The sequence below is a fragment of the Paramormyrops kingsleyae genome, chromosome 2 (genome assembly GCF_048594095.1).
Source record: "Paramormyrops kingsleyae isolate MSU_618 chromosome 2, PKINGS_0.4, whole genome shotgun sequence".
Taxonomy (NCBI): domain Eukaryota; kingdom Metazoa; phylum Chordata; class Actinopteri; order Osteoglossiformes; family Mormyridae; genus Paramormyrops; species Paramormyrops kingsleyae.
Genome location: NC_132798.1, coordinates 39,780,207 through 39,806,896, shown reverse-complemented (window position 1 = coordinate 39,806,896; position 26,690 = coordinate 39,780,207).

Here is a 26,690-nt window from a genome sequence, read left to right as displayed (position 1 = left end):
ATTTTTAGGTCTTTCCAGAGATGCTCAATTGGGTTTAAGTCAGGGCTCTGGCTGGGCCATTCAAGAACAGTCACAGAGTTGTTGTGAAGCCACTCCTTCGTTATTTTAGCTGTGTGCTTAGGGTCATTGTCTTGTTGGAAGGTAAACCTTCGGCCCAGTCTGAGGTCCTTAGCACTTTGGAGAAGGTTTTTGTCCAGGATATCCCTGTACTTGGCCACATTCATCTTTCCCTCGATTGCAACCAGTCGTCCTGTCCCTGCAGATGAAAAACACCCCCACAGCATGATGCTGCCACCGCCATGCTTCACTGTGGGTACTGTATTGGACAAGTGATGAGCAGTGCCTGATTGTCTCCACACATACCGCTAAGAATTAAGGCCAAAAAGTTCTATCTTGGTCTCATCAGACCAGAGAATCTTATTTCTCACCATCTCAGAGTCCTTCAGGTGTCTTTTAGCAAACTCCATGCGGGCCGTCATGTGTCTTGCACTGAGGAGAGGCTTCCGACAGGCCACTCTGCCATAAAGCCCTGACTGGTGGAGGGCTGCAGTGATGGTTGACTTTCTGCAACTTTCTCCCATCTCCTGACTGCATCTCTGGAGCTCAGCCAAAGTGATCTTTGGGTTCTTCTTTACCTCTCTCACCAAGGCTCTTCTCCCCCGGTAGCTCAGCTTGGCCGGACGGCCAGCTCTAGGAAGGGTTCTGGTTGTCCCAAACGTCTTCCATTTAAGGATTATGGAGGCCAATGTGCTCTTGGGAACCTTAAGTACAGCAGAATTTTTTTTGTAACCTTGGCCAGATCTGTGCCTTGCCACAATTCTGTCTTAGTTCTTCAGGCAGTTCCTTTGACCTCATGATTTTCATTTGCTCTGACATGCAAATGGCTGCAATATAACAAAGAGTGAAAAATTGAAGGGGGTCTGAATACTTTCCGTACCCACTGTAGCTGGTCTGCACAGACCTTTGAGATGTTGGGGCTGATACCATCCAGTCCTGCAGCCTTGTTCTGGGGCAGTCTCTTCAGCTGATGACTGAAAACAGACAGGAGGGAGGGGAAGGTAGTTTGGGGATCAGTGTTTCTTGATGTGGGGGAAGGTGTTGGTGAGGGTTGGGGGGTGAGGTGAGGCACAGTGTGAGTCTGTGGTCTTGATCACTGGCATGGGAGGGTGTGGGGTCTGTGTGGTGGGGGCAGGGAGGGAGGCAGATGAGGGTCCTTGCTGAAGCTGTTGAAGAACATGTTCAGTCAATTGGTTCTGTCCATGTTTCCCTGTGCCCGATCCCCCTTCACCTTGCAGGCTGTGATCTTTTTCATTCCTGCAATGACCGGGCCAGAATTTTGGCTATCTATCAGGCCATACAGTCTGAAATCTGGGGACTGTGATGTTAGAGTCTGGAATATGTTTCTGCAGCTATGTCTCAGTGAATCACATAATGCTGCTCTCCTGATATTCCCACTGTGTCCTCATCAGTGCTTCAAACTCATCCATCTTGTTCACCAGGGACCTAACATTCCTCATGATAATCGAGGGAAGAAAAGGTTCATATTTATTTCCCCTTGCTCTCAGTACTGCACCAGCTCTGCACCCCCAACATCTTCTTTTCAACTCTTCGGAGATTTATGGTCTCGCTTGATTGATTGTAATTAATTACATATTATAATTATATATCCGTATTTTAGCCCAACCTTACCTGTACCAACTGGCTGGCATACCTGTGAATTGATTGCAAAACTTACTTTGTAGATTTTTGCAGTGGAAAAAGAAGAATCGCCCAACTGGTTCACCTTGTACCTCACATCTCCTTATATACCTCCCCAAAGCTGTGGTTGCATCCTAAATAAAAATTACAAAAAATCCATCTATACATCCATCCATCCAATATTCAACCACATATCCTGGTCAAGGTCCTGGGAAGGACAAAACGATTCTCATTAATCTGACATAGATCAAAGTCTTCACGTTCATATCTAACCCAGATTGGCAAGGCAAATAACATAAGTGTCTGTATTGGTTTATCTGTTAAAGCAGTCACAAATAACAGGCAGCAAACAGTGAAAATGTATTTTTCAGGAAGCAATAAGGATCAAGGGATCAAGGAAAGTTTATTGTCATTCGCATCACATTTGCATGAGGTGGAACGAAATTGCGTACACACGGTCCCAGTTAACCCAATAGAACTAGAACGTAATAAACAATAATAAATAATAAAATAAATAAGAAAAAGTAATGCGCAGTTCAAATGATAATACCACCAAGACAGAGAAAATCAAGTCAGGTCATCTTTATTTTCATCTCATTCATATGCCAGTATACAGTGGGATGAATCATACAGGACTAAACAGGACACCAAGGGTGAAGCCAGAGCGAATAGAGTGCATGCCGCATGTGACTGTAAAGCACAAGTAAACAAAGCATTTTGCAAAAAGTGTTGCAGCGGTGCAGTTAATTTGGCTTCCTATTTGGCATTGGGTTGAATTATTTTATTACGTCATGTTTTCAATGTGTGTGATTCTCACAAAACTCAGACTTTTTCAAAACAAAAAATTACAATGAAAAACAGTGTTAGTATTGTTTGTACAGTAATTGACATCACTTTAACTTTTTAGATTATTAGTATAACTGATTAGATATATATTAGATTATAACTTTATATATATATATATTAAACCTAAGTCATTTGTAGCTCTGATTTAATGTTTTTTACTATTTCCCCAAAACAGATATTTAAAAAAATTGAGAAAATGGATAGATCATGGTAATGAGTTTGTCAGAATGACCAATGTTAATTCTGTAGCTGAACAGACAAAATTTCATAAATTGTGTCACTCACAAAAAATCCATTGTTGGCTCAATGCACTATGAAAATGTAAGTTATAAACAATCTATTCTTGTACTTTGCTAATTTATTTCATTCAAGCACATGGCCTTGTTACAATGGTGCCGAAAAACTAGCTAATGTTAGGAACAAGTTAGTAATCTATTTTTGTGCCTAGTTAGGGATTAAATTAACTTTACTTGGGCTGTTATGAATACTGTGCGTTGTTTATTATGACATGAGTTATCATATGCCTCAATAAGTATTTAGTGATTTTGTTAAATGGCGTGAAAATGTACTTGCTGGTGGGAATGCTTTAGAAAAGTATAACAGATACTGGGACACCTATGGGACAGCTAGATAAATTAAGCCTTTTTTTCCTCAACAGACGGCATTACTCAAAAAGAATGACAGTAACAGTACAGGATGGTTTTTTCCTTTCATAGAACATAGAAAACGACCATAAAGAATTTGCACAGGACTTGAACACACATTTGAAGTGATCCAAAAAGGATCATGGAGTTTGATGCAAAGAAAATGGCAAGCAAAGTGCAGGCACTAAACATCAAGTTACTGAAGTGTAAATAATGGCTTAAGTTTAAATAGCTGGGGTGACTCAGTGAGTTAGGCCTCTGTGCATGTGATCAGAAGATCATTGGTTTTAGTCCTGTCCTCGGGATAAAACTCACATATCTACGGCATGGAATACAACAAAAACACAACAGCTCCCTCTCCCCCTGGTACACAGTAGGGGTGCAACGGTACAGGTATCCCACGGTACGGTATGTACCTCGGTATTTGGGCCACGGTTTCGGTTCGCTACAAATAACACAAGAAAACAAATAATAAACTGCCTCTTATTTATGTATAAAATATCTATACATGTATAAAATTCAAACTTACAAAATGTAAACAAAAACACTTTAAAAAATGTTAAAGTGCCTCTTAAAGTGCTCTAAACACTGTATATTCCACTCGAGGCTCTGTGCTTGAGCCAAATCGTTTTCGATGGCTTTGCGCGCTTTGTCATAGAGGTCGGGAATTAAAACGTCGCTGAAATGTGTACGGCAGGGCACAACATAACGTGGGTCAAGCGTTTTAATTAAGTGGCAAAACCCCGCATCTTCGACAACAGAAAAGGGTTGCAAATCTTTAGCAATGAACGTTCCCACTGCACGGGTTATTTTCTTATGTTTATCGGATGTAGCAGGGTATGTCTGTTGAAAAGCTTTTTCGATAGACACTTGTTTACCTGCAGTTACCTTTTCGTCTGTCCTCCGTTCAGGAACCGTTATATCAGCATGACTACGCTTGAGATGCTTAGCCATATTGCTCGTGTTTCCATTAGCGTATGGGACACGTGTTAGGCAATGTTTACAAACAGTGACATTTCTATTAACTGTTTTGACTCCCTGGTCGTTGTATTCTACAGCGAACCCGAAAAAAATCCATACTGGACATTTGTACGAAGCCGGTGCTTCTTCAAACTTCTGCCTCTCAACTGTTCTGCTAGTGCTGGCCATACTTGTTTTTCTTTTTTTCTGCGTCTGCGTACCGAGCTGCGAGCTCAGCTCCAGTTACGTCAGTGTGAGAGGGCGAGTGGGTGGAGCCACAACAGTGATTGGACATTAACTCACGGTGGAGGGCTTTCGCTCATTGGCGCTTACTGTTTAACTGGAGCCTGATAAGCATTAATCGCCATTTTCAAAAGGAAGTGCAAAAACGAAATACCGCGGTACACAAGGGCGTACCGTACCGTGCAGCGCATACCGAACGGTCCGGTATTTTACAGAGTATCGTTGCATCCAGGTCACCTTTATGCAATCGATCGGGGACACACCTCGCGCACCAGCACATCCCACCAATTAGCGTACGGAGCCAGACCTAGAATAGAACAAGACACGGACAGATAAGAAACAAAACATGCATTGCAGCCATGGGCTGAAAGGGATGTAACACCATATAGATGGCATTTCTCCAGAATCTCCTGACCTTCTATCTAGGTCTTCTACCTCATTACAATGGGACATTCAGTGTTGTGACAGCAGTTAACCTTCCTTTTTGCTGGTTGTGGTGTTCCTGTCAGGGTCAGCCTCCCGCTGTGGTCCTTTCGTGCCCCTTCCCCGTTTGACCAGCAGGTGGTGCTGGTCATTCCATCCTTCACGTCAGTCCTTGTTCTCCCCAGTCTCCTGTCTGGTCTCGTGGCTTAATGTATTTAGCATGTGCTGTCTGTTTGCCCCTCGGTCCATGAGTTCCCTCTTGTCTTGTGTTCGAATCCCACCTCCTCTGTTTTTGTATTTAGCTCCCTGGTGTTTTTCTTTATGCTTAATTATTCCTGGTGTTTGCTTTGTTATTGGTTTTGGTTTTGTTTCTTGTTCCCCTGCCTTTGTTATTGCCTTTGTACCTTCCGTGTGTTGATGTATGCTTCCTTGGTTAGTGTTTAGTTTCCCTGATTTAGTAGTGTCTTTGAGTTAATTGGTTTCACCTGTGTCCTGTTTACCTAGTCTTTGTTAATCAGCCTCACCTGCCCTGTGTTAGTCATTACCCCGTGTATATTAGTTCCTGCCTTTGTTCTGTTCCCCGCTGGTTCATCGTGTCTAAACTCTTGTTCATCGCGTCGTGTCTGGTTTTCCTTTGAGTGTAGTTTACCTAGTTTGTTAGTTTTCCTTGTGTGTATTTAGTCTAGTTAATTCCTCCCTGTTTTAGTTTTGACCCCTCGTGGTCCCTTTGGTTTTGGTTAGTCGTTTGTAGTGTTTTCTGTTTTCTGTAATAAATCCCCTTGTCCTTGGAGCCGCAAGTGGGTCGTCAGCCCTTTTTCGTGCACCATGCCGCGTTCCCGTTCCCGTGCCGTCCAGAAACATGACAGTATGAACCAGCCACAAGGACGATCCCCAGGCTCCAAGACACCTGCCCCACCTGACGGTCAAGTCACCGCTCAGACCTGGGAGGAGGAGGTCAGCACCCTTCGGGAGGTCTGGACGCGACTGTCCCAGACCCCGACGCTCCTCCAGTCGCCATGGTTATGCCGTGCCCTGACCGAGGCCGGCAACCAGCTGCTCCAGCTCTCTCCAGCATCTCCGGAGGAGGAGGTGCGAAGGCTGGAGAGGGTCTTCTGGCACTTGGTGGACCTGGCCGGGTCGCCTAAGGAACCCGAACCAGGTTGCCCAGGGGAAGCCTCCGCTTCCGCCGCTCTGCCCGAGCCCTGCCCAGGGGAAGCCACGGCCGCTTCCGCCGCTCTGCCCGAGCCCTGCCCAGGGGAAGCCACGGCCGCTTCCGCCGCTCTGCCCGAGCCCTGCCCAGGGGAAGCCACGGCCGCTTCCGCCGCTCTGCCCGAGCCCTGCCCAGGGGAAGCCACGGCCGCTTCCGCCGCTCTGCCCGAGCCCTGCCCAGGGGAAGCCACGGCCGCTTCCGCCGCTCTGCCCGAGCCCTGCCCAGGGGAAGCCACGGCCGCTTCCGCCGCTCTGCCCGAGCCCTGCCCAGGGGAAGCCACGGCCGCTTCCGCCGCTCTGCCCGAGCCCTGCCCAGGGGAAGCCACGGCCGCTTCCGCCGCTCTGCCCGAGCCCTGCCCAGGGGAAGCCACGGCCGCTTCCGCCGCTCTGCCCGAGCCCTGCCCAGGGGAAGCCACGGCCGCTTCCGCCGCTCTGCCCGCGCCCCGGCCGCCCGCGCCCGGCCTACAGGGGGCTACCGCCCTTGCGATGCCCCGGTCGCCCGTGCCCGGCCTACAGGGGGCCGCCGCCTCTGCGATGCCCCGGCCGCCCGTGCCTGGTCCACAGGGGGCCGCGCCTATGTACTCTGCCCCTGTTTCTCCGTCCAAGCCCGTCCTGGCCCCAAGCCCCAAGATCCGGACGCCTACCTCCACCCAAGCGGACCTTTCCTGGCGCTGGTGGAGGTCCAGCAAAGGACCAGCCTGGTTTTCTGTCTCCCGAAAGGGGAGACGGGGACATACCAAGCGGTCCAACCGCCCTGACCTAGTCCCTTCTGCGTTGTCACCCTCTGGTCCCCATCCTACAGTCCCTTCGTTATCGCCCTCCAGTCCCTGTCCCAATCCTGCAGTCCCTTCCTCATTGTTCCCCTCTGGTCCCCATCCTTCCTCATCGTCCTCCAGTCCCCGTTCCGGTCCTGTCCCTTCCTCGTCGGCGCCCTCTAGTCCTAGTTCCTGCCCCAGTCCTGTAGTCCCTTCCTCGTTGCCACCCTCTGGTTCCCATCCTACAGTCCCTTCCTTATCGCCCTCCGTTCCCAGTTCCCATCCTTGTCCTAGGGTCCCTTCCTCATCATCCTCCGGTCCTTCGCTCCCTTCCTTGTCACCCTCCGGTCCCTTTTCCCGTCCTGCCATTGCCTCATCGCCCTCCAGTACCTGTCCTTGTCCACGTCCCGTAGTCCCTTCCTTGTCACCCTCTGGTCCTAGTTCCCATCCTCACTCTGCAATCCCTTCCTTGTCGCCCTCCTACCAACCACCTACCCCACATCCTACCCAACAGTTCCCTTCTCTGTTTCCCGGTCAGCTGCCCCAACAAGTTCCATTTCTGCCCTTTCCTTCCGGTCCCTCTGCCCCGCTTCGGTCCCAGTCCCATGTCCCTGGTCCTTTCCCTTTTGGTTCCCCTACATTTTGTTTTCCACCTCATGCCCCAGGTTTTGTTCCTCCGTCCCCGCGTCCGTTCCCGAGTCAGTTGGTTTTTGGTCCCCATGTTCTGTCTCCTGCTGTGTTTTCCCGTCTGATCTTTTTATCCCAGCTCCTGGTGTCTGCTCTGTCTATTTTCATGCCCTTCTTGTCTGAGTTTTTGGTTTTGTCTGTCCAGTTCCTCGGTTGTCGTTAGTCTGTTCCCTGTCCTGCTCCACGTCTGAGTCCTGTCTGCCTGTTCTCTGTGGCCCTGGCAGTGCCCCGGCGCGCGTCCGGTGTCCGCGCGTTAGGTGGGGGGTACTGTCAGGGTCAGCCTCCCGCTGTGGTCCTTTCGTGCCCCTTCCCCGTTTGACCAGCAGGTGGTGCTGGTCATTCCATCCTTCACGTCAGTCCTTGTTCTCCCCAGTCTCCTGTCTGGTCTCGTGGCTTAATGTATTTAGCATGTGCTGTCTGTTTGCCCCTCGGTCCATGAGTTCCCTCTTGTCTTGTGTTCGAATCCCACCTCCTCTGTTTTTGTATTTAGCTCCCTGGTGTTTTTCTTTATGCTTAATTATTCCTGGTGTTTGCTTTGTTATTGGTTTTGGTTTTGTTTCTTGTTCCCCTGCCTTTGTTATTGCCTTTGTACCTTCCGTGTGTTGATGTATGCTTCCTTGGTTAGTGTTTAGTTTCCCTGATTTAGTAGTGTCTTTGAGTTAATTGGTTTCACCTGTGTCCTGTTTACCTAGTCTTTGTTAATCAGCCTCACCTGCCCTGTGTTAGTCATTACCCCGTGTATATTAGTTCCTGCCTTTGTTCTGTTCCCCGCTGGTTCATCGTGTCTAAACTCTTGTTCATCGCGTCGTGTCTGGTTTTCCTTTGAGTGTAGTTTACCTAGTTTTAGTTTTCCTTGTGTGTATTTAGTCTAGTTAATTCCTCCCTGTTTTAGTTTTGACCCCTCGTGGTCCCTTTGGTTTTGGTTAGTCGTTTGTAGTGTTTTCTGTTTTCTGTAATAAATCCCCTTGTCCTTGGAGCCGCAAGTGGGTCGTCAGCCCTTTTTCGTGCACCATGCCGCGTTCCCGTTCCCGTGCCGTCCAGAAACATGACAGTTCCTCATTCTACTTAAAATTTTTTTAAGCATTATGGTCTTTTCCAATGCACTGTGTCTTCTAATAATAGGTACAAAATATCTTAGTTACAGAACACAAAACAGAACAACCAGAATGCAAAATCGCATCTGGAGACAGAGCTCCAGCAGATAGGAAGTAGCCTGGAGATGGGACCCTGGCAGTTAAGAACAGAGCATGATATCTTGTAATCCAAAAGCAACAAGACTAAGTCATAAGCAAAGCTCACTGCACAGCATATATTGGACTTTCCAATTTCCAGATCAATTAAATGCTTTAAAAGAACCTCTATCTTTGGATTAAACAAAGGCAGACATGACAGAACATCCACATGAAAAAGGCATGCCTTCTGATGCAGCAAATGGAACCGACTAAAGCCCGCTGGACCGTGCAGCCATAGAACCTTTTCTCTAGAACCAAAATTGAAAGCAGAAAAAGGTGTTAACCACTGACACATACAGGATGAAGAACCTCTCAGTTCTAAGACTCTGTTTTAAGATGATGTGAGGGGGATATATGGCTCTTGAAGGAATAAACAGACACACTTGGGTTTGCTTCTAAAAACTATTTATTACAAGTAATACAAAATAACTGCATTAAAATCAATACCAAAATATTGGATCAAAGGCAAACAGTTAACATCTGTTTGTTTGACAAACAAACAGATGTTAACTCACTGACAGATGAACATACCTGACTGGGCAAGTTAGAGAACAACTCCATCCGCTCTTTCTCATGGTCCTGGTGTTGCCGCTGTCTGGAGTGGCTGCTTTGTGGGTCACCTGCTCCTGTACGGGGCCGCAGTCTTCGTGTCCTTGTACGGTGGATTCTCCTTGGTCTTCACTGTCTGAAAGCTATGCATTATTTAGGATCTACCCTTAAATCTGTGCTACTCTTAAAAATAAGAAGTTGCCATTTTAAGGGATTTTTAAATGCCCAAATCAGTTATACGGTACTCAAAGTTACATATAGTACAAAGCATCCTACACTCCAAATCTCGTATGAACTGACATGGCCAGCCACAATTTCCCTCCGGCCTATGGAAGCCTGTGTTGGGGAGGATGCCGATGCTTGGGACAGCTTGCTTGGTGGCCGCTTTCCTTGGGGAAGGAATGTGGAGAGGAGGTTCCGAGGCTGTGTGGCTAGGCTAACATTCTGCTGGCTGGATACCAGACCCCTGATGGAAAAAAAGCAGCATTAGCAAAGACAAGTGCCCCGACTTCTGAGATTCTAATTGAGTTTTCAAAATATAACCTCATTGAAATTTTGGTTCTTAAATTATATAACTGGTTGTTCCTGGAAATAAGAGTAGGAACTGGAGTTAACATTCTCTTCCTCAACACCACCTGAGAATCTAAAATGAGGTTTGCTCCTTTTTAAGTACTTAGAACAACAGTAGTAATGGATTTGTTGAAATGATTAAGTATTTCTTGTTATAGTTATTATTGGTATTTCTTAAAAGCAGTACACTACAGGTCAATCAAGGACTGCTCCATGGCTTGATATAATACAAGAATATTAAATTTAAACATGTGTACCAGTTTAATAGTAATAAAAAATATTTTATTTATCGGGGGTAATTTTTCATGTATGAAAATTTTTTTAAAGTTTAGTGATGAAAGACTTCAAAAAAACTTTTTCTATTTTACATTGAAATAAACTGTTAAACTGATTACGGCTTTTTCTCGTTTTTAAAAACTTGGGCTAAAATATTTGTGCTTGTTTCGCATTTGCTTTTTTGACAGTGTTTCGGTCGGGCATGCCTCTATTTGGTTAAAAGTTTGGTACTTGTGTCGTTTGTGCTTAAAATAAGGTGTTTGCTCTTGACAGTGTTTCGCTCGGGCATGCCTCTACTTGTTTAAAAGTTTTAAAGTTTGGGACTTGTGCCATTTGTGCTTAAAATACGGTGTATTCTTTAAATTCTTTCTGTTTCCGTTTATTTTATTTCCGTTAAATATGAGCTTACGTGCATTTTCTTTTAAAATACAACGTGTATGCACTAGCTTACCTGTTTAAAAGTTTGGGACTTGTGTCGTTTGTGCTTAAAATACGGTGTTAGCTCCTGACAGTGTTTCACTCGGGCATGCCTGTACTTGTTTAAAAGTTTGGGACTTGTGCCATTTGTGCTTAAATTACGGAGTATTCTTTAAATTCTTTAAACATTTCGGTTAAATATAACGAGCTTACATGCATTTTCTTTTAAAATACAACGTGTATGCACTAGCTTACATTCAGTCTACTATACACTTATAAAAACAATGGCTTCAAACTAGTGAGTTTCAAGCAGAGGCTGCTTTAGACTTCCTTGTTATCCTAGGGTAACCAAACATTCTCTTTTTCAGGACCTAAAAATGCCTGAAATGTCTGGGATTTCTCTTCGTTTCATGTTTGCTTTCTACTAGGGTTGGACAGATAATCAATATCATCAATAAATGCAATTTTTTTCCTACTATAGTAATGTAATTCAAAAATGTGTGTGTAAAGATTTTTCATTTTTAGTTACAACCAGGGGTGACATAAAGCGGGGGAAAGTTAGAATGATTCCAAGGGCTCCTGAGTGAGTGCGGCACTAAATAATTCAGAACATAATCGAATTGATCTGGGTTGGGGGCCCAATATACTGTGCCTTCATGGGGCCCAAAATCTTTAGCGACACCCCTGGTTACAACTAATTCTGTTTTCACTGGGACGAACTGCGTAATTGGATTAAAAAACTATTTATTTTTATTTAAAATTTTTTTTTTATTTATTCTTGCAGTTCAGAAACATTCACACCCCACCAAAAACACAGTTAAACCCTAGCAAAGCAAGCTTGTGTTTCTTGTTAAAAGGGCACAAATTGGTTACTGTTTAATTTCCTCTCCCAAACAGCAATGGCGATTTGCATGTATACACACACACACACTCAGTGACAAAAAAAGTTAAGCACCCAGAAGTTATGGTTGGGTTTGGATGTAATTTGGTACATGTGCAGACCAGCGATGGGTATGTAAATGATTCAATTTGTAAGGAGCTGGCACGTCTAGTCCCCAGACACAGAGGATGTCTCGTAGACACATTAGACAGCACTTGACAGAGTTTGATAAGGGTCGCATTGTGGGTTTGCATGAGGCCGGGTGGTCATATTGTGCAATTGCCATGCAGATGTCACAGTCACCCGATGTAGGAACCAATGGGCATGTGAGGGCACCCACACACATCGTGAAGGTTCTGGTAGCCCAAGACAGACCAAAACAAGGGAGGATCATCGTATTGTGCGGCAAGCATTACAGAACCCCATGACATCTGCGCCTGCTATCCGGACACAGGTATTGGACTCTTTACAACACCCGTGTCATCCTGCACCGTGTCTCGAAGACTGGCATTGGGCGGACTACCACTTTATCGTCCCATTTGTAGGCTGCTGTTAAAACTAGTGCAGCGATGGCTCCGTTTGGAGTGGTGCCATACACGGGAGGCATGGACTGATGACAAGTGGCGTTGTATCGTGTTCAGCGATGAATTTCGGTTATGCATTACCACAGATGACCGTCATGTGTGCATATGATGGTGCCGAGGGGATAGGACCAATCCTGGCAATGTTGTGGACAGACACACCGGTGTTAATCCTGGCAACATGGTGTGGGGAACCATAGCATATGACTTCAGGTCATCTCTGACAGTGCTTCGTGGGACCCTGATGGCACAGCGTTACGTCAGTGACATCCTGCATCCGCATGTCTTACCCATCCTGAGACAGCACCCTGGTACAGTCTTTCAACAAGACAATGCCTGTCCACACACTGCACCTGTGTCTATGGACTGCCTGTGTTATATTGAGGTACTTCCATGGCCAGCCAGGTCCCCCAATCTTTCCCCAATTGAATATGTGTGGGATCAGCTCGGACTTCAACTCAGACCCAATGCCAATCTTCAGGATCTAAAGGGCCATTTACAACAGCTGTGGGCCAACTTGCCACAGGAGAGGATACATCGGCTGTACAACTTCCGCACCGTATCGCCGCATGAATCCAGGCCCGAGGGAGTGCCACACCCTACTGACATGGGATCAGCAGTGCGCCCATTCTGCCAACTCTGTTGTCCGCTTGATCTGATATTATAATCATTGCGATACAGTCACATGACCTTTCACCACATGCAGATTCATTTAATTTCCATTTAATTTCTCTGTCTAGGTGCTTAAGTGTTTTTGTCACTGAGTGTGTGTGTGTGTATACACATATAAGCAATTAGAGCTACTAAAACATAGCTTCCTCTCATTGTTTTTTGTGATTGCGATGGTTATTGTTATTAATAATCTTCATAATTTTGGTGCTGGGCATCGTTTACTTTTGTTATGCAATAATTACCACTGCTGGTGCACTATTTATTTAGGCAATTGGGGAAAATAAAAGTTGAGAAACTGCATTAAATGTCTTCAGTAGTTTTTGAATTTGCAGCATGTGTTGTAGACACATGATAAAAGGGGCTTTCGTGTGCCAGACCTGTGTTAGACTGTAACGCTTTTTGCCTGGTATTTCTGCTCTGTGGCATACACCACTGTTTTGAAGGGATTTTTTTAACAAACAACATTACCTACATTATGTATTGCTTGCAAAATAAACTATATAAACATATTTTCATTCATGATCATATGTTTAGGTATTATCGATAATCTTGATATTTGTTGTGGCATTAAACCATAATACAAATTCAGATATTGACCCAACCCTACTTTCTACATTTAGAATATTTTCTGTGACAATAATTGTGTTGCTTTGAAACGTCGCTTTGCGTCCTGCCCTTTTTTGCAAACCTAAAATTCTGTTATTTATGGGTAATCTATTACCTGTCATTTTAATTTTCGTTTTTAATGACAATGAAGCATATCATTTAATTTTCATCCACTCATTTTCATTTTGAATGATATACATAACAAGCTTCATATACATAACAGGCTTATATATTATGCATTTAGAAGGGCAAGGAGAGAAATGATGAACAGAGACACCTACTGTGCAGTCACTTTTCATGTGAACACAACACAAAGCAGATGAATGATTGTCTTTTCACAGTGACAGCGGAGGCCACTAAAAACACTGTGGCCATTGTGCCCAAATAATGCAATTTCAAAAAATTTAAATTATTACAATTAAAATATGAACAAAGCATGTTGCCCCACAACATTAGCTGTTGCTGGCTGATAAAGGTTATCAGTGTTACTAGCTTGTCATACAACTTACAACGCATCAATCCCTCTTTTTTACTTAGAATATGAAGGCCATCACAATTATTGATGCTTTTTAAAGAAACTTCAGACACTCAGCTGCCGTGACTTTAATATGACATTAATATGCACACTCGCCACCACTGGACAGGAGTATGAATTACTTAAAGTTATGGTAGATTTAAGCTCCAAATTATTTTTTCTGAGACAATTTTGACAAAAAACAGAGCAACTGTACAGATAGCGGAAGTGATTTAGCCGTGTGCATATAGCCAATTCACGGTTTGTAAACATTCAATCTCCATTTAGTAAAGTGAGTTATTCAATACAGCAGAATACTTACTTTAAAAACCATGTCCTAGCGATTTTATCATTTCGGTGATGGGGATCTTTATCTGTCTGTCATTGGCAAAATTTTTTGTAAATATAAAAAAATATTTAAATATTCATGACACACTGTCTTATTTTCAATCAAATTAGCCCTATTTAGTTTGTTTCCAAGCCTTCAGTTGTGTGAATATTAATGTACAGTACAGAGCTTAGAAAGTGAGGCTGATGAAAAATTATACACAATTTTCCCAAGACATTGTTCTTTAGAGTGTTAAATTAATATGAGCTCACTACACAGCTTTACAGCTTTTGCTGTTTTTCTCTACAGTACATGTGCAGCACAAACACACCAATAATAGCGGCAAAGCACATCTGTCAACTCCCCATAGTTTTCTTTGTAATGCCAACTAAATGCTAGCTTCAAGCCATGCTATGACTTAAATCGTATCAATCAGCCTTTTCAGAACCTCTTGGTTTTTCCTAACCATGTCATTGTGTTTGGCTAACTGGAGACACATGTCTTCGTTCATCAAACTACCAATCCTCACTATGGTTGTCATTTTTAATCTAAAGAAAAAAGCCCCCCCCCACCCCCAATCATTTTGCTGGATGGAATTGATTGCATGGCCCAAAAATACGGGAGATTTACATATTGGTTCAAAGCAGGACATAGAATTTTATTTTTCAATACAGAAGGATCCCGTAATATGTGGGACGGGTGGCAAATCTAATCCTCACATTTCCCAATAGATTTAATTGTATGACTGCACTGACATGTCCTATTGCACAATGAAAAAAAATAATTCTGTTATTTACAATACACATGGGATTAGCTACAATGCATAACAACATTATTTACAAATCAAATACTTTTTAAATAGAACTCCTGGCTCTTTCACTTAGAGCATATCAATGCCTTCTCCACAAATAAGGGATATTGGTGAATACTTGAGTTTATCTTGCCTGATGGCTGAATTCACTTTCTGAATGGTTAAATGTGTGTCAATCATCTTTGAGTTGAGAAGGGGCAAAAGTGTGCATTACATGCAGTCCTCAGGTTATGAACGAGATCCGTTTCTTAAGTCTGTCTTTAAGTCAAATATCCGGGTAAGTCGGGAAAATAATAACACAGTACATAATAACAATAATAATAATTGTACAGTAATAATAAAAGTATCTACATTTAATACTGTGCTCAACCTCGAGCCAACAAACTGCTGAAGCCACACAATGTTTCAACAAGTGTCACAAAGTTAATGTGTGCATTCCTTATTATGAACTATTGTACTTTGTGGTCATCCGTTCCTAAGTATAAGCTGTCCGTAACTCAGACATTCTTAACCAGGGGACTGCCTGCATTGGATAGACTAGGACAGGTGCTGGTTCACTAGGTGGGTTTAAAAATATGTCATATTTTGTAATTGTTCAATCAACTACTAAATAGAAGATGAAGAGAAATGCAATCATACATCTCTTAATGACTGGAATATGTTCTGAGAAATGTGTCGTTAGGTGATTTTGTCCATGTGTGAACATCATACTTACACAAACATCCTCTTACTTGTACTTTGTACTTACACAAACCTAGGTTCAGGTGTAGCATACTACACATCTATAGGCTTTATGTTTTAGCTTAAATGGCGATAAAAAGACCAATATAGTGAACACATTAGCCAGTGACATAGTTGTTAATTATTATTATTAAGTATTATTTCTTAAAGTGCCTGGCATTATGGGAGGGGATGTCATATGAGCAGAGGTTGGCAGAGCTGAATTTGTTTTGCCTTGAGCAAAGGAGACTAAGGGGTGACATGATCCAGGTATATAAGATGCTGTTCATGCAAATTGTTACTTCAAAATAAGTTCTAATTCAGGAACCCGGGGACACTTTAGTCAGGATCTAAGAAAGAACTTCTTCTCACAGCGTGTAATTGATGTATGGAATAGTCTGCCCAAAGAGGTAGCGCAAGCTAAAACCCTAGATTCCTTCAAATCTGAATTTAACAAGATCCTGCTAACTTAAAATTATTCATTTAATTCCCTCCACGTGAGCTTGATGGGCTGAATGGCTGGCTTATGATCTTATTATGTACTGCATATAATTTTATGTGGCATACTGTACTTTTATACGACTCGCAGCACTGTATACAGTGGTACCTCAGTTCTCGAACTCATTAGAACTCGAATTTCTTAAAAGTCGAACCAATCAGTTTGGAAAAAAAATTACCTATTACTCGATCTGAATCTCAGAAGTCAAACCCTGAACGCCAACCTAAGATAACTTGTACGTGCGGGGAAATGAGTCATGCGGCATGTCTCTCAATGGAATCAAAGGGTAACGCTTCAGTCTCAGCCTCACATTTGCTGTGATAGCATCGTGCATGTTTACACAAGCTGAATACAGATATTTAGACAGTAAAAATAAATTTAGACAATGATAGACAGTAACAGTAATTATTATTATATAATAAAATACATTTTAAAATAAAGATTTCTTATTAATAATAAACCATTAATACACTTATTTACATTAATATTGTCGTGCAGAGCAGGGACGGAATGGAGACAAAGGCACAGACGTCAGGGTAGGACTGGACGATATGGCAAAAATGTATATCACGATATATTTCTTAATTTTGTTCGATACGATATAATTCCGATATCGATATGGACAATATTAAAAAGCCTCAGGAAAAAACTGCCGAGGACACACACAATGGATGTCTGCAAACTATTAAAATTATATAATTTTAAAAAAAAATAAAAACAGTACAAAAAAAAATAAGGTTCACTTTTTATTTATATTTAGCCTTTACAAACAAGAAATGTGAAATAAACTATCAAATAAATAAAACTCTCAGACTCAGGCTTATTAACAATAATATATTTCCATTTAAACTAGAACAGGCTGATTATTCATATACAGTCGAACCCGGTTATGTCGCCGGCCTAGGGGGTTGCCAAAAAGCGTCGAGATAACCGATGATCGAGATAACCAAAAACCAATATGGCAGCAATATATTAACATGTGCTTGAATTTTTTTTATGTGCGTTAATAACTGAGAATGTACATGCACGGGTTTTTGGTGTTTTTGGCATTGCCGCGATTTGTTTGACGCGATCGGCATGCTATAAATATGTACATACATCGGGGTCGGTTCTAGACATGCATATATGAGGAGGCAGACAGAAATGTGAAGGGGGCACATGGTGGCGGGAAAGGGGTGGGGTGGTGCTCTGGATAACTGTTTTTGTCATGTAATTGGATTGCACTTTGTCAGGCTTCTACCCTAAGACCTGTCCAACTTGGGTGTCCCACCTGAAGGCTAAGCTTCTGCTGGTGTAGCTCTTAGGGTCACTGAGGCACGCAAAGCCCCTGACTACAGTAAGATGGCAAACCCTCAGGGGGAAAACTGAAAAGTAAAACAACAAAAAATAAAATATTCCTCATCAGATTAAAACAAGTAAAAACATGACATTTACCTTAATTGGATGGCCTATATCAAACATATTTGGACCCAACAAAACACTTTTCACTATTGCCAATATTTCCAAAACTAAAAAGGGTAGGCTAAGTTATGAAAAAGAAAAAATCAATTCACCGAGTCTTTAAATATAAAACTGAAAAATAGGATCAGTCAGGGTTCATTTCACTACAACAACAACAAAAATTTATTTTTGTATAGCGCATTATCACAACATTACATTGTCCCAAAGCGCTTTACAGCATCCCCACCCAAAGCCCCCAGTGAGTAAGCCATAGGCGACAGTGGCAAGGAAAAACTCCCTAGAAGGAAGAAACCTTGGGAGGGACCAGACTCAGGGGCCGGCAGGGAGAGTCAAATACAGTTAAATCTGAAACACAAACGGGGAGCAGGGGGGAGATGACAAGCCGGTGCCACCGCTCCCTCCAATCGCCATGCAGCTAGAAGGCAATGAGCGTTTCATACAAGGAAGATGACACAGGCAGAACGGCGAGCCGGATGCACGGACGTCATTGGTAGTGGCGACGTCACATGTTGCAGGGTGTGCTGGACATATTGATAGAGTACTACATGTTGTACTTGTTATAACTATGTATGTGACGAATAAAGAATCTTGAAATCACAACGAACAAGTCGCTCAATGAGAATGAATGACGTAACCGACTGACTAAGCCGCTTCTAGTGCCGAGGTGGTTAAAATGGTACGGTCCACACTAGGGGTGTCTGAAATCGTTTTACATAAAAATTTCCTACAAGGTGAGGTTATCTTTCTTTTAAAAAAACAAAAAAAACAAAAGAAAAATGTTAAGACCCCCCCCACAAACTGCTATTTTTGTCTATTTGGGGGGGTCTTGATCGGGGGGTACTGGGGGGTACAGTACCCCCCGATCAAGACCCCCCCAAATAGACAAAAATAATTCGAACCATGATCTCACGAGTCGCTATGATTTTGACGAGAGAGATTGCTGCTTCCTCTAAACCTCCCGCAATCGCGCAGCTCATTTCGCTCTGCCTTGCCTACTGAGAAACTGGCTCATTTGCATACTAACAGTGATTGGATGTTTAGCTGGGGGGAGGGTGAGTGGGGGATCTCTGCCGAGTGCCGTTAGAGCCCGCGCAGAAACAGAACACGGAGGGAAAGTGCGAACAAGAAGTGAAACTTATCATCTCGTTTGTGCCTTTTTCAGTGGATTTTTCAGCTACTGTAGTAAATCTTGTCCATATTCAGTTTGTGGGTAATTATTTTCTTCCTCAACTTCTAAAAGTTTGATTTAAGGGGGCAGGACGTTTGCTTAAGGGGGCGTTGCCCCCTCTTGCCCCAGCGTAGAGCCGGCCCCAACATATATATTGGCTAACAAAAGGCATATGTGCACCAACTAACAGCAGAGATTTACCAGTATACAATTAAAACCACCATCGTTTCTCGATACAAACCATTAATTATATTCTCCAACATTGAAAACACAAAGATCGCTCACAAAATCACAAAAAACCTGCGGGGTGTACTGTAGTTCGTTTTTACAAAAAGCTAACCAGTGTCAAAATTAAATTCACGAGTCATTTCGCTCTGACACAGCTCTGAAAAGTATCATACACGCAGTTACTATGGTTTCTTTACAAAGTCTAAAATGCTTTGTTGCTTTTGCCTTTAACAGTCTGCTTGAAAACAAATGCTTCAATATTATTTATGCTGTCTAAAAAAGTTTTACCTGGATCACGTTTCACAGCTGTGTTGTTCAGCAAATTACCATGCGAATGCGATTTGAATACGCGCTGTTTAGCACTTGTGGTACATTTTTAAAAGCCAGCGAATCATCACAGGGATCGAGATAACCGATGTTAAGTGGCGATTTTGGCCCTCTTTTATGCTCGAGATATTAGGGTTCGACGACATAAAAGAATCGACATAACCGATGAGAAAATGCTAAGACAAAGAGGGAATTTGGCGGTTCCACTTCAAAAACGTCGACTTAATAGGGTTGGTGAGTTAACCGAGGACGAGATAAGTGGGTTCGACTGTATGTATATATATATATATATTTTATTTATAAAATTTTTTTCAAATGTATATCGAAATATCGGAAATGCATTTAAAAATCGTATCACCGTCATTGAAAAAAATTCTATTGCGATATATATTGAAATCAAATTATTGTCCAGCCCTACGTCAGGGTATCGGGGAATACAGGGTTTAATTACAGGTAAGGCAGGAAAAACGCAGATGGACAATACAATGACCAGACTGGGGAAACAAACTGAAACGTGGACTAAATACAGAGAACTAATGACAACAACCAGAAACAGCTGATCACACAGGGATTCCACACGGGGTTAACGAGGGGGCGTGGCTAACAGAAGGAGTAGATGATCGAGGCAGGACATATTGTTTTTTTTTTTAACTTTACACATTGTTTGGATACATTTATTTTCTTACTTTACAAATTACTATTTTGATAAATGCCCTTTAGTACAGCATATACTCTGTTTTGTTTTATACAGTTCATTTTGTGTTTTAAAAAAAAAAAAAAACATATTTAGGTGTAATTTTTTGGGGCCGGGAACCAATTACTTGGTTTTCCATTATTTCTTATGGGGAGAATTCGATCAGAACCCGAAGTTTTTAGGATTCAATCCGGAGTTCTGAACGGATTAAGTTTGAGTTCTGAGGTACCACTGTATTTGTTTATGCCAGCCTCACAATAAGCACATAACGCTACGATGTTACAATGGCTATAATGTTACAACAACTACGATGTTACAACGGCTACGATGTCACTGGGTAAATTATTCAGCTCCATTACAGTATAATCTTGTGGGACCACCGTTGAATATATGGCCTGTCATTGACCGAAATGTTGTTATGCGGGGTATGACTATACATTGAAGTCTATGACCTTAGGAGGAGGAAAATGTTTTGCTTCAGTGAAGTTCCTATTATCAAATTAAGGGTGGCGCTGTTTTGCACTATGACATTTTTTTTCTTTTTTTTTTGGTTTCACATGAAAATGGTCGTTTTGGTGATACATTGACATTAAAAACATATTCATATTATGGGATATGAATGATACTTGTTTTCCTTTTTTCTTTTCTTTTGTTGAAGCACTGTTGTCCACTACTGCTTTTAATCATTTTGTCACGATCGGCACAGGGAAGCAGGCGAAGGAAGCCGTGGATATGAAATAGGGTTTTATTTGCCGGGTAACACACTCCAGGACACACGCAACGTTAATGACCGGACTGGGGAAACAAACTGAAACGCGGACTAAATACTTCACACTAATGACAGCAACAGGAAACAGCTGGTGAACATGGGGAATCCACACGGGGTATATGAGGGGGCGTGGCAAACAGGAGCATCGGACGAGCGGGGCATGACACATTTGACACATAATTCTAAAATTAATTATTAGAATGGCCACCTTTCAGTAAAGGGCCAATGGTTTGAAAATTCATCCATCCATTATCTTCCGCTAGATCCGAGGTTGGGTCACGGGGGCAGCAGTCTCAGCAGGGAAACCCAGACTTCCATCTCCCCGGCCATTTCATCCAGCTCCTTCAGGGGAATCCCGAGGCGTTCCCAGGCCAGCCGAGAGACATAGTCCCTCCAGCATGTCCTGAGTCTTCCCCGGGGCCTCCTCCCAGTGGGACATGCCCGGAACACATCACCAGGGAGGCGTCCAAGAGGCATCCTGAGCAGATGCCCGAGCCACCTCATCTGGCTCCTCTCAATGCGAAGGAGCAGTGGCTCTACTCTGAGTCTCTCCCGAATGACCGAGCTCCTCACCCTATCTCTAAGGGAGAGCCCAGCCACCCTGCGGAGAAAACTCATTTCGGCCGCTTGTACTTGCCATCTCGTTCTTTCGGTCACTACCCATAGCTTATGACCATAGGTGAGTGTAGGAATGTAAATTGACTGGTAAGTCGAGAGCTTTGCCTTTTCGCTCAGCTCCTTCTTCACTATGACAGACCAATGCAGCGCACGCATCACTGCTGACGCCACACTGTTCCACCTGTCGATCTCCCGCTCCATCCTTCCCTCACTCATGAACAAGACCCCGAGATACTTAAACTCCTTCACTTGGGGAAGGACCCCCTCCCCGACCTGGAGAGATCACTCCACCCTTTTCCGGCTGAGGACCATGGTCTCGGATTTGGAGGTGCTGATTTTCATCCCAGTCACTTCACACTCGGCTGTGAACTGCTCCAGTGAGAGCCGAAGGTCACGGTCGGATGAGGCCAACAGAACCACATCATCTGCAAAAAGCAGAGATCTAATCCTGAGGTCACCAAACTGGACACCCTCAAAACCCTGGCTATGCCTAGAAATTCTGTCCATAAAAGTTATGAACAGAATCGGTGACAAAGGGCAGCCATGGCATAGTCCAACCCTCACCTGTAACGACTCCGACTTACTGCTGACAATGCGGACCAAGCTCTGGCACCGGTTGTACAGGGACCGAACAGCCCTTATAAGGCAGCCCGGCACCCCATTCTCCTGGAGCACTCCCCACAGGACTCCCCGAGGGATGCAGTCGAATGCTTTCTCCAAGTCCACAAAACACATGTAGACTGGTTGGGCAAACTGCCACGCACCCTCCAGGATCCTACTGAGAGTATAGAGCTGGTCCACTATTCCACGGCCAGGGCGAAAACCACACTGCTCCTCCTGAATCCGGACCCTCCTCTCCAGCACCCCCGAATAGACCTTACCAGGGAGGCTGAGGAGTGTGATCCCCCTATAGATGGAACACACCCTCCGGTCTCCCTTCTTGAAGATGGGGACCACCACCTCAGTCTGCCAATCCAGAGGTACCGCCCCCCATGTCCACGCGATGCCACAGATGCGTGTCAACCAAGACAGCCCTGCAATATCCAGAGCCTTGAGGAACTCCGGGCAGATCTCATCCACCCCCGGGGCCCAGCCACCGAGGAGCTTTTTAGCCACCTCAACGACTTCTGCCCCAGAGATAGGTGAGCCCACCCCCAAGTCCCCAGACTGCTTCCTCATTGGAAGGCATGTCGGTGGGATTAAGGTGGTCTTCAAAATATTTCCTACACCTGCCGCCGCGACAGGCACCGACCACCTTACGGCCACAGCTCCGGTCAGCCGCCTCCACAATGGAGGCGCAGAACATGGCCCATTCGGACTCAATGTCCCCCGCCTCCCCCAGGACATGGGCGAAGTTCTGCCAGAGGTAGGAGTTGAAGCTCCTCCTGACAGGGGATTCCGCCAGGCGTTCCCAGCAGACCCACACTATACACATGGGTCTGCCAGGTCTGACCGTCTTCCTCCCCCACCAGCAGAGCCAACCCACCACTAGGTGGTGATCGGTTGACAGCTCCGGCCCTCTCCTCACCCGAGTGTCCAATTCATGTGGCCGCAAGTCCGATGACATGACCACAAAGTTGATCATTGAAGTGCGGCCTAGGGTGTCCTGGTGCTAAGTGCACATATGGACACCCTTATTGTAACATGAGTGAATATTCTCTGGCTTTTACTTTGAAGTTCAGTGTTTCAAGCCTGCGAAAATGGGTAGCCAATTGGCTGTTTCATTGGCGGGGAGGGAGGTATACGGCATAACGGAAGAGTATCTGGTTTTTTAACCGCTGTCCAGCGAGTAGGCAGGAAGCGGCAAAATGCAAGGCAGGCAGACGAGAATCCAAAAGCAATACGGTTTGTTTTCACGAACAGGGCAGACAGCGATGCACATCAATGACTGATCTGGGGAATACTGACTCAGATGTGGACTAAATACACAGGATAGGCTGAACAGAACAGGCAACAGGTGATCACAATTGGGAATTACCATGAGGTAATGAGGGGGGTGTGGCACACAGGAGGATCGAACGAGCAGGTCATGACAGAACCACCCACTCAGGGGAGGCAACGGAGGAGACTAAACCGGGGACATGGGACCTGAAAAACAAGACCAGAAACATCATCGGCAGGGCTAGACATAAGGATTTAGGAGGGCACAGCCACTTTGGCCTTGGCTATTCATATTTTTTCTAGGGCACAAGGCCATTAAGCCTGGGCACAAGGCCAAAATCTGGAGTAAATTAGCTAGTGTGCAGTGGTATTGTTTTTTGTGAAGTAATTGACAAATTAAAAATTTTAATTTGAAAAAATGTTTTTTTAATTTATTTCAATTTCATAGGACACCTCGGGCCTTGTGGAGGAATTTTATTTCCATAAAGGATGCATTTTTTTATTTTCAAAAAAGCAGAAACTTTCCAAAAAGGCATTGGGCCAATACTGAGTCACTAATTACCAATTACTGTAATTACCAAGTTTAGACAACCTACGCAATACGACCTTCAATTTGAGACAGAATATATATATATATATATATATTTATAGATATACAGGGTGGGCCATTTATATGGATACACCTTAATAAAATGGGAATGGTTGGTGATATTAACTTCCTGTTTGTGGCACATTAGTATATGTGAGGGGGAAAACTTTTCAAGATGGGTGGTGACCATGGTGGCCATTTTGGATCCAACTTTTGTTTTTTCAATAGGAAGAGGGTCATGTGACGCATCAAACTTATTGGGAATGTCACAAGAAAAACAATGGTGTGCTTGGTTTTAACATGACTTTATTCTTTCATGAGTTATTTAAAAGTTTCTGACCACTTATAAAATGTGTTCAATGTGCTGCCCATTGTGTTGGATTGTCAATGCAACCCTCTTCTCCCACTCTTCACACACTGATAGCAACACCGCTGGAGAAATGCTAGCACAGGCTTCCAGTATCCGTAGTTTCAGGTGCTGCACATCTCATATCTTCACAGCAAAGACAATTGCCTTCAGATGACCCCAAAGATAAAAGTCTAAGGGGGTTAGATCGGGAGACCTTGGGGGCCATTCAACTGGCCCACGACGACCAATCCACTTTCCAGGAAACTGTTCATCTAGGAATGCTCGGACCTGACACCCATAATGTGGTGGTGCACCATCTTGCTGGAAAAACTCAGGGAACGTGCCAGCCTCAGTGCATAAAGAGGGAAACACATCATCATGTAGCAATTTCGCATATCCAGTGGCCTTGAGGTTTGAATGGCCCCACTATCTTTGTACCCCATATACCACACCATACCATCAATTTAGTGGGAAGATAGTTAGGCCACTCTTCATCAATGGAAACCTCAAGGCCACTGGATATGCGAAATTGCTACATGATGATGTGTTTCCCTCTGTCTTTCCCTGTGTGAAGAGTGGGAGAAGAAGGTTGCATTGACAATCCAACACAATGGGCAGCACATTGAACACATTTTATAAGTGGTCAGAAACTTGGAAACAATAACTCATGAAAGAATAAAGTCACGTTAAAACCAAGCACACCATTGTTTTTCTTGTGACATTCCCAATACGTTTGATGTGTCACATGACCCTCTTCCTATTGAAAAAACTAAAGTTGGATCCAAAATGGCCGACTTCAAAATGGCCACCATGGTCACCACCCATCTTGAAAAGTTTTCCCCCTCACATATAATAATGTGCCACAAACAGGAAGTTAATATCACCAACCATTCCCATTTTATTAAGGTGTATCCATATAAATGGCCCACCATGTATATATAGCTTTATTTCAAAAAACAAAATCCAACAATAAAGGAGCCGTCAATATTTTTGTATTTGTTTGCTCAGAACACCCATATTCTTTTAGTGTACATGACAATTGACTTGACGTTCGTTTTTTGCACACTGCACGCTACCAGTCCTATATCCTCCCAGCAGAGCTTGGTACTTCTCTGAGTCAAATCTGCTCTGCCTCCGCAAATGTTTTTTTACAACACCATCTGACACTTACCTGAACAAAGTAGATAATTTGCAACATTTTGCGGCAGTAGCCGCGAGTTCAGCTTGCTTTCTTTTACGTTCTCGATCTTTGCGAGGCATGGTGACAGCATAAGCAGCAGACGACAACTACACGATGATTACCGAAGAGGACACCTATCTATTATTCGGAAACCGTCGGATGGCTTTTCCAATCAAAAACGTAACCCCCGATGATGCACCATTGTCATTGCTGTGGCTCCATAGTAGGCTGGACGATACATACCGTACCAGCTAATCATGCGATGAACACATGATCGTATTAGTCCAGAATTCATTGCGGTTCATTCAGTAGTTGGGAATTACGAGATGTGCGGGTCGACCTCGTTTCTCATATCTTAGGTTGGGTTCGGGTTCAGTACAGATGCATCGATTGTTGATGAGGTAAAGTGGACCGTGTAGTGCGCAAGTTTTTTGAATAATGAACGTTACTTTCGGTAAAAAGGGGGCATACGGCCAGACAAACATTAACCCTATGGAGTGAACCAGGGGCCCCTTGCATGGGGGGGCATTTCTTCCCTCTTTGGAATAATTACCTTATAACTTCAGATATAAAAGTCACAGACACATGCCTGATACCTAAAATCAAAGTTGACCCCTTTACAATTGATTGTAGGAAGTTCAATAATGAAATGAATAACCTGTGTATATTTTATGGACATGCGAATATAACAAAAACAGCTGGAAAAATACAAAATCTGTCTTTGTATCTTGGATTTTTGTAAATATTTCAAAAACTACATGATGGAATAGGTCCAATTTAAAAAATCTGGTTCCCAAACTTGTTTTCTACATGTGTGCCCAATTTCATATCATTTGATGCAGCCCAACAGGTTTTACGGAGGAAAGAGCAAATGGTGCAACTGGGAGCCTTTCCTATCCAAAACCTAACCTAAACTAATCTGAAACCTATCCAAAATGGCAATAGTGTAACTAGCAGTGTTTTTTGGGGTAGCAACTTTCTTTCTAAATGCATTACCACTTATAGGTCATAAGTAACAATTTGTCACATATCATCACACATTTGTAGGAAAATCTATATTTTATTCACACGACTTGTGCCAAACCTATCCAAAACCTATCCAAACTGGCCACAGTGTAACTAGCAGTGTTTTTTGGGGTAGCGTCTTTCTTTCGAAATGCATTACCACTTATAGGTCATAAGTAACATTTTGTCACACAACATCACCACACATTTGTAGGAAAATCTATATTTTATTCACACGACTTGTGCCAAACCTATCCAAAACCTATCCAAAATGGCCGCAGTGTAACTAGCAGTGTTTTGG